The sequence below is a fragment of the Jaculus jaculus genome, chromosome Y, assembly GCF_020740685.1.
Source record: "Jaculus jaculus isolate mJacJac1 chromosome Y, mJacJac1.mat.Y.cur, whole genome shotgun sequence".
Taxonomy (NCBI): Eukaryota; Metazoa; Chordata; class Mammalia; order Rodentia; family Dipodidae; genus Jaculus; species Jaculus jaculus.
This window is the reverse complement of record NC_059126.1, coordinates 10,295,270-10,306,751: the sequence shown is the minus strand read 5'-3', so window position 1 is coordinate 10,306,751 and position 11,482 is coordinate 10,295,270. Positions and strand designations below refer to the sequence as shown.

The 11,482-nt window shown below is 37.8% G+C and overlaps 1 non-coding gene across 1 annotated transcript; it reads left to right on the top strand.

The window, feature by feature from the left end:
- Window positions 1-8,524: 8,524 nt before the first annotated feature.
- Window positions 8,525-8,629, top strand: LOC123457121. The gene has a single exon (XR_006634895.1). It is a non-coding gene; the product is annotated as a U6 spliceosomal RNA (small nuclear RNA).
- Window positions 8,630-11,482: the final 2,853 nt, after the last annotated feature.

Below are 11,482 nucleotides of genomic sequence, written 5' to 3'. Positions count from 1 at the left end.
ATCAGCACCAGTGTGTAGAAGGCAGACTCTGAGGATACTCAACATCTACCAGATCAGAGATACAGAGGCTCCTAAGAGCTCACCACTAAAGTAGACTTAAAACTTGCCCACCATGACTCAGGGAATTTTGCAGAAGAGGGGGCAAAATAATTGTAAATTATACAGGTTGATGGGCTGGAGAGATGGCTTACCGGTTAAGCGCTTGCCTGTGAAGCCGAAGGACCCTGGTTCGAGGCTCGGTTCCCCAGGTCCCACGTTAGCCAGATGCACAAGGGGGCGCACGCGTCTGGAGTTCGTTTGCAGAGGCTGGAAGCCCTGGCGCGCCCATTCTCTCTCTCTCCCTCTATCTGTCTTTCTCTCTGTGTCTGTCGCTCTCAAATAAATAAATAATAAATGAACAACAAAAAAAATATTAAAAAAAAATTATACAGGTTGAGACATCATGCCCAGAGGCACTCCCACCCCCCCAAAAAACTGACGGCTGCTCCCACAATGCATATAGCACAAACCCTTAGGTAATATGTACAACCCCAATGAGGATAGTCCCCAATGGAATGTGGGCAAGGATGAGGGAAAAGAGGGTACCAACACATAATGTATCCTTATAAACTATGTTGGTATTGTTAATGAAATAATAATAAATATTAAAAATTAAGATAGATGTATTCCTGTGAAAAAATAAAGAACTGATTCTGAAACACACAGAGTGTAGATAATATGCATTAAATATATAAATTTATAAATTCAGGCAAAATACACAGTTATGGAGACATTCATTTACTATTTTCTTTCCAATTTTTTTTGATTAATTAGTTTTGAACTCAGCGAATACAGTAAATTTGGTACCATTGTTAGGGTCATCCATACCCTACCCCCTCCCCCTGGCCCCTCCTTGTTGAGGTATATGGGTGGTGCATTCTGGAGTTATCTCACAGTTATGGGTAGGATAAACGTCTCTGCATATCAAGATCCAACATTTGGCTCTGACATACTTTCCGCCCCCTCTTCCGCAAAATTTCCCTGAGCAATGTTGGGTTCATTTTTGGTCTGCCTTAGTGATGAGGTGTTGGTGGCCTCAGGGTCTCTGGATATCTGATTTGGTAGGAGTTGATTTTTCTCTGTGTTGATCTCCTTCACCCTTGTGCTCATACCCAGTTCCCCAAGAAAACAGCAGCCTTGCTTGTTTTGCCAATTGTTCTTTGTTTCACCGGGGCCTGTGGGAGGTATGATGGGATGGTTCTCTCCTTAGGATCTGCGTCTATCTGAAAAAGAGAAGCAGATTCTCCAACGGAGAGTAAGTTAGCACCAGACAAATGAGATAACCCTTACTTTTTTTTTAATAGAGAATTTAATAGGTGTAGGCCCTCCTGTAGCTCACGATTAGTGGTAGCTTGATAATGGAGAGTGGGCTTATGTTTGGATATGGTTCTGACTTGTTTCCCAGTTCCAGCTATGTGTCCTGTACCACTGAGGGGATCAGTTAGCCAAATCAAGAGTAGTTGGTTTCCCACCATGGCTGTGCCTGGCAACTGCACTTCTGTGAGCATCATGACAGGTTATTTGCTGCTAAGTAGGTTAGACCATGAGTTGCTTGGAAAGATATTGGTCATTTCCCCCAGTCACCCATGTAGCACCTTCTGGCACTAGATGCACTGACTGTCTGAGGGCTGACTCTTTCCAGCTTCCAGCCATGCCATCCCATTTTATGTGTCAAATGCATAAGGTGTCTTCAGCAGTAATGTCTTATCACTAACCTTTCACCAAGTACTCTTAGAGAAATCTGTCTTCCTTTTAGGAAACCTTGTAGGTCTCTTTGATCAAAAGTTCATTGTGTATGATAGCCACATGCTGATACTAGGAGTTACAGATCAGTACCCACTAAGGCAAGGAAGAAAAAGATAACTAATATTAAAGAGTTAGACAGAAGAGAGAGAGAAGCTGTAAAAGATTAAGGTCAGTCTTCACATACCCTCTCCAGTGTCTTGTCTCTCAGGTGTTCCTTCTAAGGGCCTGGTGAAGGTTCAGCCATTTGGCCTGCCTTTTAGAAGGTAGAATTTTATGGTACCATTGCCGTTTGCATCTAGATTTGTGTTTCCCACCCCTTCCTTTGCCCTTCCCTCCCTCCTTTCTTATTATTGATAGCAAATTTAAACCACCCAATTTCAATGAGATTTCAGTCCTACTATAATAAAGACATAGATACTGTCTTTGCTAACAGAATTGAGCTATCATTTGGGTCACTTAGGGCCTATTATAATATATACCTAGAAAACGCAGTGCCCATAGACAGTATGGAATTCTGCAATTTTGTCTCCTCTGTTTGGGTTACCTAATCTCCCCTGTATATAAAGCACACATGTGAGCTGCTATTAAATCTGTACTTGCCTTGGATTGTAAATGCAGCCAAAACTCTCAGGACAGATCATTCCCATATAAGGGTAAGGCTGTGCACCACAACAGAAACAAACATGACCTGATAGCCAATTTATTTATAATGGAGACATCTTTTTTTTTATTCTCTTATTGACATCTTCCATAATTATGGACAAAAACGCATGATAATTCCCACCCCTGTCACTTTCCCCTTAAAAATTCCACTCTCCATCATATCTTTTCACCTGCTCAAACAGTCTCTCTTTTATTTTGATGTCATCATCTTTTCATCCTATTATGATGATCCTCATAGGTAGTGCCAGCCACTGCTAGATCAAGGATATCCAGGCCATTTTGTGTCTGGAAGAGTTGATTGAAAATAGAGACATTAACCCACGGGTAGAGCCAGAAAGTGAGAGAGTGATAATTGCATTACAAGTGGACTGATAATGTTTATTCAATTACAGATATCAGTTTATTATTTTTTTTTAAATGAACACAGTTGGGCTAAAGTAATTGTTGTGTGTTTAAAGTTTAGATGCTTCCTTGAAAGCTTGATAGCCTTAATCTAATTCATCTGTACACATATAAAGACAGATGAACAAAGTGGTCCCTGCATCTAGAGGACATTTGCAGGAGAAAGAAGCCCTGGCACATCCCTTTTTCTTTCTCTCTATCTCTCATTCTCTCTCTTTGCACATAAATCATAATTGTTTTTTACAATTATTTGAGTATTGCCATGCAAACCAAGGATAGCATTTACCTTTGTTAAGATACAGATTTGTAGACTTGGATAAGGAGAATTAGAAATTTCTGTGGTCTTCTAATAGTCTTACTATACTCTTACCATCAATTGTTCAATTGTAACTCCTTGAGAAATAGGCTTAATACACTTATCTACAACTGAAGAAAATGTGAGTCCTGAAGCATGGCTTGACAAGCCTCCGACCACCAAATGCAAGAATTGCACACACTGAGGAATAGCCTTTATAATCTCTGATCACCATTTATAGCAATGGACCTAATTGTATAAAAGCCTTACTAGAATTTGATCTGAAAACTGATAATGTAATACCATTGAAAAATAGCCTTCATAATCTGAAAACTAAGAGCAGGAATTGCCTTAATGAGAAACATCATTGTTATTACCTAACTAGCAAGTGTAGGAATTCTCTTGTTATGAATCAATCCAAATACATGGTGTCATGCAAGGGTAGGAATGACCATCATTGAAAAATTACCTTCGTATTCTCTGGATAGCAACTGTAGAAATTTCACTCATTGAGAACTAGCCTCCATATATAATCTGACAAGCAAGTGTAATAACAGACCTCTTTGCAAAATATATTTAATACTCTCTGGGTATCCGCTGGATGAGTTGTCCTCATTGAGATGGAGACTTAGTAGGCTCTCAGTACTCAGGGTATATGCTGTGTTTGTTGAGAAAGACTTTTACTATACACTGTCCAGTAAATGTAGGAATTTTATCATTGAGAAATCGCCTCAGGAGACTCTGACCAGCACACATAAGAATTGCCTTCATTGAAAAACAACATTAGCAGTAAGTGTAAGAATGGTCCCCACAGAGCAATGGCTTTGTTTGACTCTATACAGCAGGTGACAGGTAATTGTACCAGAATGTCTGTCTAGTCATAGCTTTCTAATTTGTTTTACATATATAAACTAACTTTTTTACATGTATCACAAGTGAATATAGGATCCTATGAACTGCATGGATAACTGGATTTGTAATGTACGGATCAAACTTCTCCATAGCCTATGGAAGATATATAGTCTTGTATCAGGCACATAACAAATGAAAGACAACTGAGTATAAGAGATGGTAATTTCATTGTTTAATGCCTAGCTAAAATTATATATAGACTTTTGTGGGATAAAAGAATAATTGGGGTGTGATACAAGAATAGATATCAGCATGTTATTATGCAGTCTTGAATTTGGAATGAAAAGTTATAAAAGATCTTGTAAAAGAGAAGCACTGTATTGGAGTGCAGATCTCTTGTGTTTTATAAGAGAATTCACCATGGGTTGTGTTGCTGTTCTTGTAAAATCACATAGGGATTGTGCTTCTCACCTCATGGGCATGAAGTTGGGTTTCCTGCTCACCTTGTATTTTCCTTTAGAGCAATCTTGTTAGAAGTATAAATAATACCCAAACATAGATCCATCCTGTTTGCCTGTCAGGATGGCCTGAGAAAATGTCAATCTTCAGGAGGACTGATGAGTTCCGCACACATGCCATAAATAGAGAAATGTTTTGTAGTGCAAACTGAGTTTTTATTGGAGGACATACGTGTTTTGGGGATTTAGTGGTTGACACAAAGTAACTCTCTTCTTCTTAGACATGTTCATACCGGAGTTAGTACATGAAATCAACCTACTTATCAAAGAATGAGGAAATTAGTGTAAACAATTTACACATAGACAATGCAATGCTACTGAGACATTAAAGCATAAGGCTACTCCGTGAAAACTGGTGAAAATCCCTAACTCTTCTGCATCCTTTATGAGCAAGAATTACATTGCTATCATAAAGACATTCAGTTGTATAAATTTTTCTCCAGCTGTTTTGGGGAGTGGAATCACACTGGGGGAAGCTCCTGGAGGTGGAACTGCCCCTCTACCTGGGTGTCTTCATGAAGGTGGTTTTCAATTTCACCATGCGATAGTCCTCCATTAATCCTCAGAGGTGGGGAATCTGCATTGTGATGATTTTGCCTAGGGAACTATGGGCAACACTGGAATCCAGGTTGTTGTTGTGCAGTGTTAGAGTTACAGTCCTTGGTTATATTGGTGGACCTGGTGTTAGCAGATTGGGTCAGTTACAATACCTGCAAGGATTCTTGGTAGCTCTCCGAGACCCACTACTGACATGTATACAGAGCCTTCTGTCCCTGAAAATAACTCGATACCATTCTGATCCCCCCCACCACGTCCACACATGAACTTCGATACCCTCAGTTTTGTTACTGTTCCCGCATTAACCTACCTCACACAGCATCAACATCTAATACAGGGTCCAATGTCTTTCCCCAACCATCTCCATCAAAGGGCTAATATCTCCCCACCCATGGAGTGACCATCTTGCCTCTTTGCATGGCACACTGGGAATCATGGTTCTGCCATTCTCGTCTTCTTTCTCCCTCACTCTCCTTTTGAGATAAGGTTTTACTCTAGCCCGTGCTAACTTAGAATTCACCATGTAATCTCAGAATGGTATCAAAGTTAGTGATTTCCTAACTCCACCTCTTTGCTGGGAGTAGAAGTGTGCATCATCACACCTAACCCTCTTCTATTTTTAGAACAAAGCAGGACCCCAGTGTCATGTGTCATAGTATTCCAGGAAGCTATGCCTCTATCATAGCTCATCTAACTGCCAGAAAACTGCAATGTTCAAGTTATCATTCTAGTTCTATAAATAAAGGAGTCATTCTGAGAGCCAGTTTTCAAATAACTCTAAAACATGCCAGGATCTACCCTTGCATGAATGAATTCAGAGTGCCCCAGTATTAGCACTACACAAATATTGACGCCCCAGAGCACTCACAGTGAATTCTGTACTCAAATACAACAATGGATTTAGGTTCTAAGCATCCTTCTCTGCATACTAACTCTAGCTGCCATCATGTCCCTCCAGCACCTCACAGGCACATACTATTCCAAGGCCATACTAAATCCCTGGCTCCCCTGGTGAGCAATGAGTAACCACACCATTAAAACATGTTGCCAAAGAGAAGCTCAAGACCCAAATCTGGATTCTGTTCATGTTCTCTGAAGCCCTCTTTTGCAATCTCCCCCATTATATTACAGAGTATAAAAGGAATTTTGCCCCTAAAACGTTTCCTGTGGATGGTTTTACTATTAGAATATAATTCTTTATGGTCCTTTCAGTAGTATGTTGTATATTAGTCGATGCATAATGTATTTCTTATAACTTCCCTATGGGCAAGATGGAGAGTGTCACCAATGCAAACTCAAAGCACTGAATTTAATATATCTACATGGCAGTAATTCTAGTGAGTATGAGATATTTTAGGGTGACTGTGTGAAACCAACTCTACAGTGCCCCCAACTTCATGGTCATGTTGTTTACCTATCTGTTTCTCTGAGCCAGTGTTGGACAGAAGCATCTTGCCATGTGAGAGTTTTATTGTTCCTCACTCTTCCAGGCCATCCAGCTCAACTTATATGGGCTAAACCACCAAGTGTTGCTGTTGATAATCTCACTGGCAGATGGAAGTTTGATAACTCATATCTTAGCTCCCCAAGTGTGTGGTTATGTCACGTCGGTCATCACAAATGTGAGTATAATGACTCAGATCTGCTGGTATTGTCTTTCTAGATAAGTCAGAATGCTCACCTCTAAACTAGCACAAACACTTACACCACTTAAAACCATGAAAGTAAAGGCATGAGGAACTTCTCACAAACTATAAAAGAGGTATTTAGCTCTCAATTTCATAGGAATGGATTTCTGAGGTCAGCAACAAATTCTGCTACTTATTCCAAATCCTACTTTCAAAATGCTCTGAAAAAAAATAGGTTGTATTTTACCCATACATTTTGGGGAAACCCTTTTCTCACAAGGTTCTCAATGTGGGATTATACAATTATTATGGCAAAAGGCACAAACATTTATTATCAGATATACAAACCATATTAGAGCCCTTTAAATCTACTATGACCTTACAAATATCAGTTTTTAATGAATATTGGCAATTATTCTTTAAGTTATAGATAATATAGATAATGACATTGGTGTTGTAGCACTATACTATAGTGGGGAAATCATATGATATAAAACCTAAGATTGTTTTCACTCAGTTGAAAAAGCATAATGCAAGTCCTCATAATGCAAACTCATACAGAGACATCAGGATTTATGGTTTACATCATATTCTAGCGTTGTCACTATGGGATGGGATGTGATGAACACATGGCGGTTTATGTCCTCCATGCTTTCAAGCTGTGGGATGTGCTTGATTAGAATTTGTAGGAAATCTATGGACATGATGAAATCACTGCAAATTTAATGGAAATTGAAAATGTACCATAGGAAATTAAATGATTAGTATAAAATTTCAGTATTTAGAGTAATCATTCCCCAAACATATTTTCTCTAACTGCTTCCTATTCACTTTATCATTCTCAAATTAATAAATTAATAAGAAAATGAATAAATTAATGATTTTTTAAGGTAGTGTCTTACTGTAGCTCAGGCTCACCTGGAATTTACTAGACACTCTCATGGTCGCTTTGAACTCACAGCGTTCCACCTACCACTGCCTCAATACTGCTGGGATTAAAGGTGTGTAATACTATATCTGGCCTAATAAATAAATAAATATTTTAAAGTAGAGTTGGAGAGATGGCTAAACGGTTAAGGCTCTTGCCTACAAAGCCTAAGGACCCAAATTTGATTACCCATTGCCCATTTAAAGTCAGACTCAAAGAGTTGTGGATATATCTGGAGTTCATTTGCAATTGTTGGATGCTATGGAATGTCCATTCTCAATCTCCCTCTCTCTCTCTCTCTCTCTCTCTCTCTCTCTCTCTCACACACACACACACCCTTTCATCCTTCTGTCTCTTTCATTCACTTTCTCTCAAATATATAAATAACATTACTTTTAAGTGTCCAATGTCCAACTATATTTTACATGTTTGGATGAATGTCGGGTTTTTTCAGGCAAAGAAATGACATATGTGCATTTTCTGGATATATTTTCTATGCTGTCATCAAATTCTTATCTGAAAATTAAAAATATAAAATATATGAAGCACATGGTCTACTCAGACAATTTTTAAATGGTAAACGTAGTACAATATATTCAAATAAGTTCATCCCAACTTTATTTATATCACTGCTGTTCTTAGGAACTCAGCAGTTAAAACTTTTATTTTTTTTAATTTATTTGAGAAAGAGAGAGAGAAGAGAATATGGGCACTCCAGTACCTGTAGCTCATATACCTGCAAAAAATAACTGGGACTTAACATCATAACAATAATCAATGAGTATAATTATTCAGTTTCATGTTTTTGTAGGTAAGATATCTGGGGGGTGTTGAATTAGAGACACAGTTTTGGTTTAGGACTACATTGAAAATGGGATGACAAAAATAAGATACTGTTCACTTCAGTAGTACCTTTACTACAGTTGGAATGATACTGATTACATAAACATGGCCCCTGTTCAGGGATGACAAATGACTTCCTGAAGTTTTCCATATTTTGTTTTATTTTTATTTATTTGAGACAGAGGTAAAGAGAGAATTGGCATCCCAGGGCCTCCAGTCACTGCAAACAAACCACCGACACATGTGCCAGCGCATACCTCTGGCTTATGTGAGTGCTGGGGAATCAAAACAGGGTCAGTCCATTGGCTCTAGAGGCAAACATCTTAACTACTAAGCCATCTTTCCAGCCCAAGTGTTCCATATTTAAATAAAGAAAATTTAGTCACCTCAAATAAGTAGAAGAAATGGTATTGTCTGATCTTGAACATATATTTCTTCTCAGTCCCAAAGGTGGAATACTTCTCAATGGATTTTGTCTCAACGACTTCTATGATATTAACAATTGACTATTATTATAATGAAAGGGAAATTCAAGATGTGTTCCTAGTATTGTGTAAGTTACGCAATTTGATTCTGTGTTGGAGAAAATACATCTCTTTACTTTGGAGATGAGAGTATGCATGCCTATTTTTCACAACCTAGCCTCTTCCCATGTGTCTTGAAACCATACCAGAACTTTATGAAAAATATGTAATTCTCTCTTTTGTTGATTCTTTTTGTTTGTTGTTGTTGACAATGAAGACAAGAGGGAAAATAGAGACATCAAAATAACTAGAAATTATTTATAAAGAATTAGAGATTCAATGAACAGGGAGATATGGGAGGAGGGGGAGCAATGTTTACAAGAGGGTGACAATATCAGAGTATGTTGTGTACAAAAACTATAGTAGAATTCATGGACTACATGAACAGTTTTGGTGATTTCCCTTTCTGTATATTTTGATACGAGAAGCACAGAGACTATATTCCACAACACAGACTAAGATAAAATAGATATACTCAGATCTAATCATCATAAAATTCCATATGTGCAATCCAGAATTCCTTTCCATTTGAAGAACATACATGAGAGAAGAAATTACTTTCATGTCATTTTTCCAAAGTGTAGAAAAATGAGATAATCCGTAATGTGTGAATCAATCTCCCATAAAGTTGTCCTTGCTGGGTAGCATTACCAACATGAAGGGGATAATTAACAGAAGGTGTGTGAGATACCACTGGAAGATTAAGCTTGATCAATCCATACTTTATAAATTAGGATAGGTTTTGTGATCAGAAAGGACTCTAAAGGTTATATTTTCGGATCTCCATCCCATGAAATGCAGGGAAAATGCCACATTATAAGTGAAGAGACACAAGAAGTGTATGCCAAGCTGACTAGTGAGAAAAAAATTTCAAATCAAAATATCCTGGATGTCACCAAGACAGGTGAATCACTCTTGTGCTACCATGGAAACATAAAGATTAAAGTTTAAAGAAATCCCTGCATCTTCTGATAGTCATTTCTCATTCAGAGTTAGTTATGATTAAAGATCTTGGATATTAAGAGAATGAAATATCATTTTATTCTATCTTTGTTGTATTTTACAGACACCTGTGCTAAATAGAGATATTGACTATGTAAGTAGAAAATGGCCCTCACAACTCTTGTAATGTTCAATGTAAATAACATGTGAAGTCATTTGAAATCAGTAAAACAGAAACTATTCATACAAAAGCATGAAATAAAGAATGTACTATTGCAATATTTATAATTCACACAACATGAAATTAGTTCAGGATAGACACTGAGTTTCTTGAAATGAAGGCTAAATTACTAAATGTAATTAGAAAATACAATCTAAAATATGAGTATTAAACACTTTAATTCTCTTGTGAATACTGACATCACATGGACAGCATATGTACAATATCTCAATGGGACTTATCTTTGCCATGTGTGGCCTAGGTATATTTATAATTAGTGTGAGTTTGGGACATCACTATATACACAGGATCTCACACTTCTATTATTCATTGCTGTTTGCATTTGATTGTTTTTTTTAGTATTAATAGCTCTCTTTGTCATTAAATGGCTTCATTTCAAATACCTGTCAATGTATTCTGAATAAATAAATCTACTACTGGGACTTAGATGAACCGGCCTACCTCAGAGTCTTTGTCAGAAGTTGAATATGGTTTTCTTTGCCTTCTTGTTTTGGAAAGCTATATTTGTTGATGGAATAGTAAGTGATAAAATCATGTCAATTTTGAAGTAGAAAAATATGCAGATTTTTGAATAAATAGTATTAGCTATGTTTTGTCACCTTTTTCTCTGAAAATAAGGAAGTATATGGAAAATAAGGAAGTATATGGATTATCTGACAAAGAGGTTAACACTTCATATGTTACTGCATTCAAAAGATAACTGCCAGGCATGGTGGCGCACGCCTTCAATCTGTGCACTTGGGAAGCAAAGGTAGAAGGATTGCCATGAGTTCGAGGCCAGCCTGAGACTATATAGTGAATTTCAGGTTAGCCTGGGCTAGAGAGAGACCATACCTCAAAAAAATAAAAGATAACTCAAGGCAGGTTGTAGTTGTGAATGTCTCTATTCCTAGCACTTGGGAGGCAGAGGCAGGAGAATCATTATGACTTCAAGACCAGCATGAGATTACATAGTGAATTCCAGGTCATCTTGGGCTACCACATCGAGAAATAGCTTTAGTGGGCTCTGACCATCAAGGGTAAGATTTCATTCATTCAGACATAGCCTTATTCCCCTTCTGACCCCTCACATATTGCAAATTCCCTATGGCAAAATAACATTAGTAGACATGGTTCAGCAAGTGCTGGAACTGCATCATTTAGAAACAGCCTTAAAAATCTCAGAAAAAGAAAGTTAGCGATGCAAACGTATGGAAATTGCCTTCATAAACCGTACGAATTTCCCTTCTTGAGAACTAACGTTATAGACTCTGTCAGCAAAGGTAGAAATTGTCCTCACTGAGAAATTGTTTCAGCAATTGTG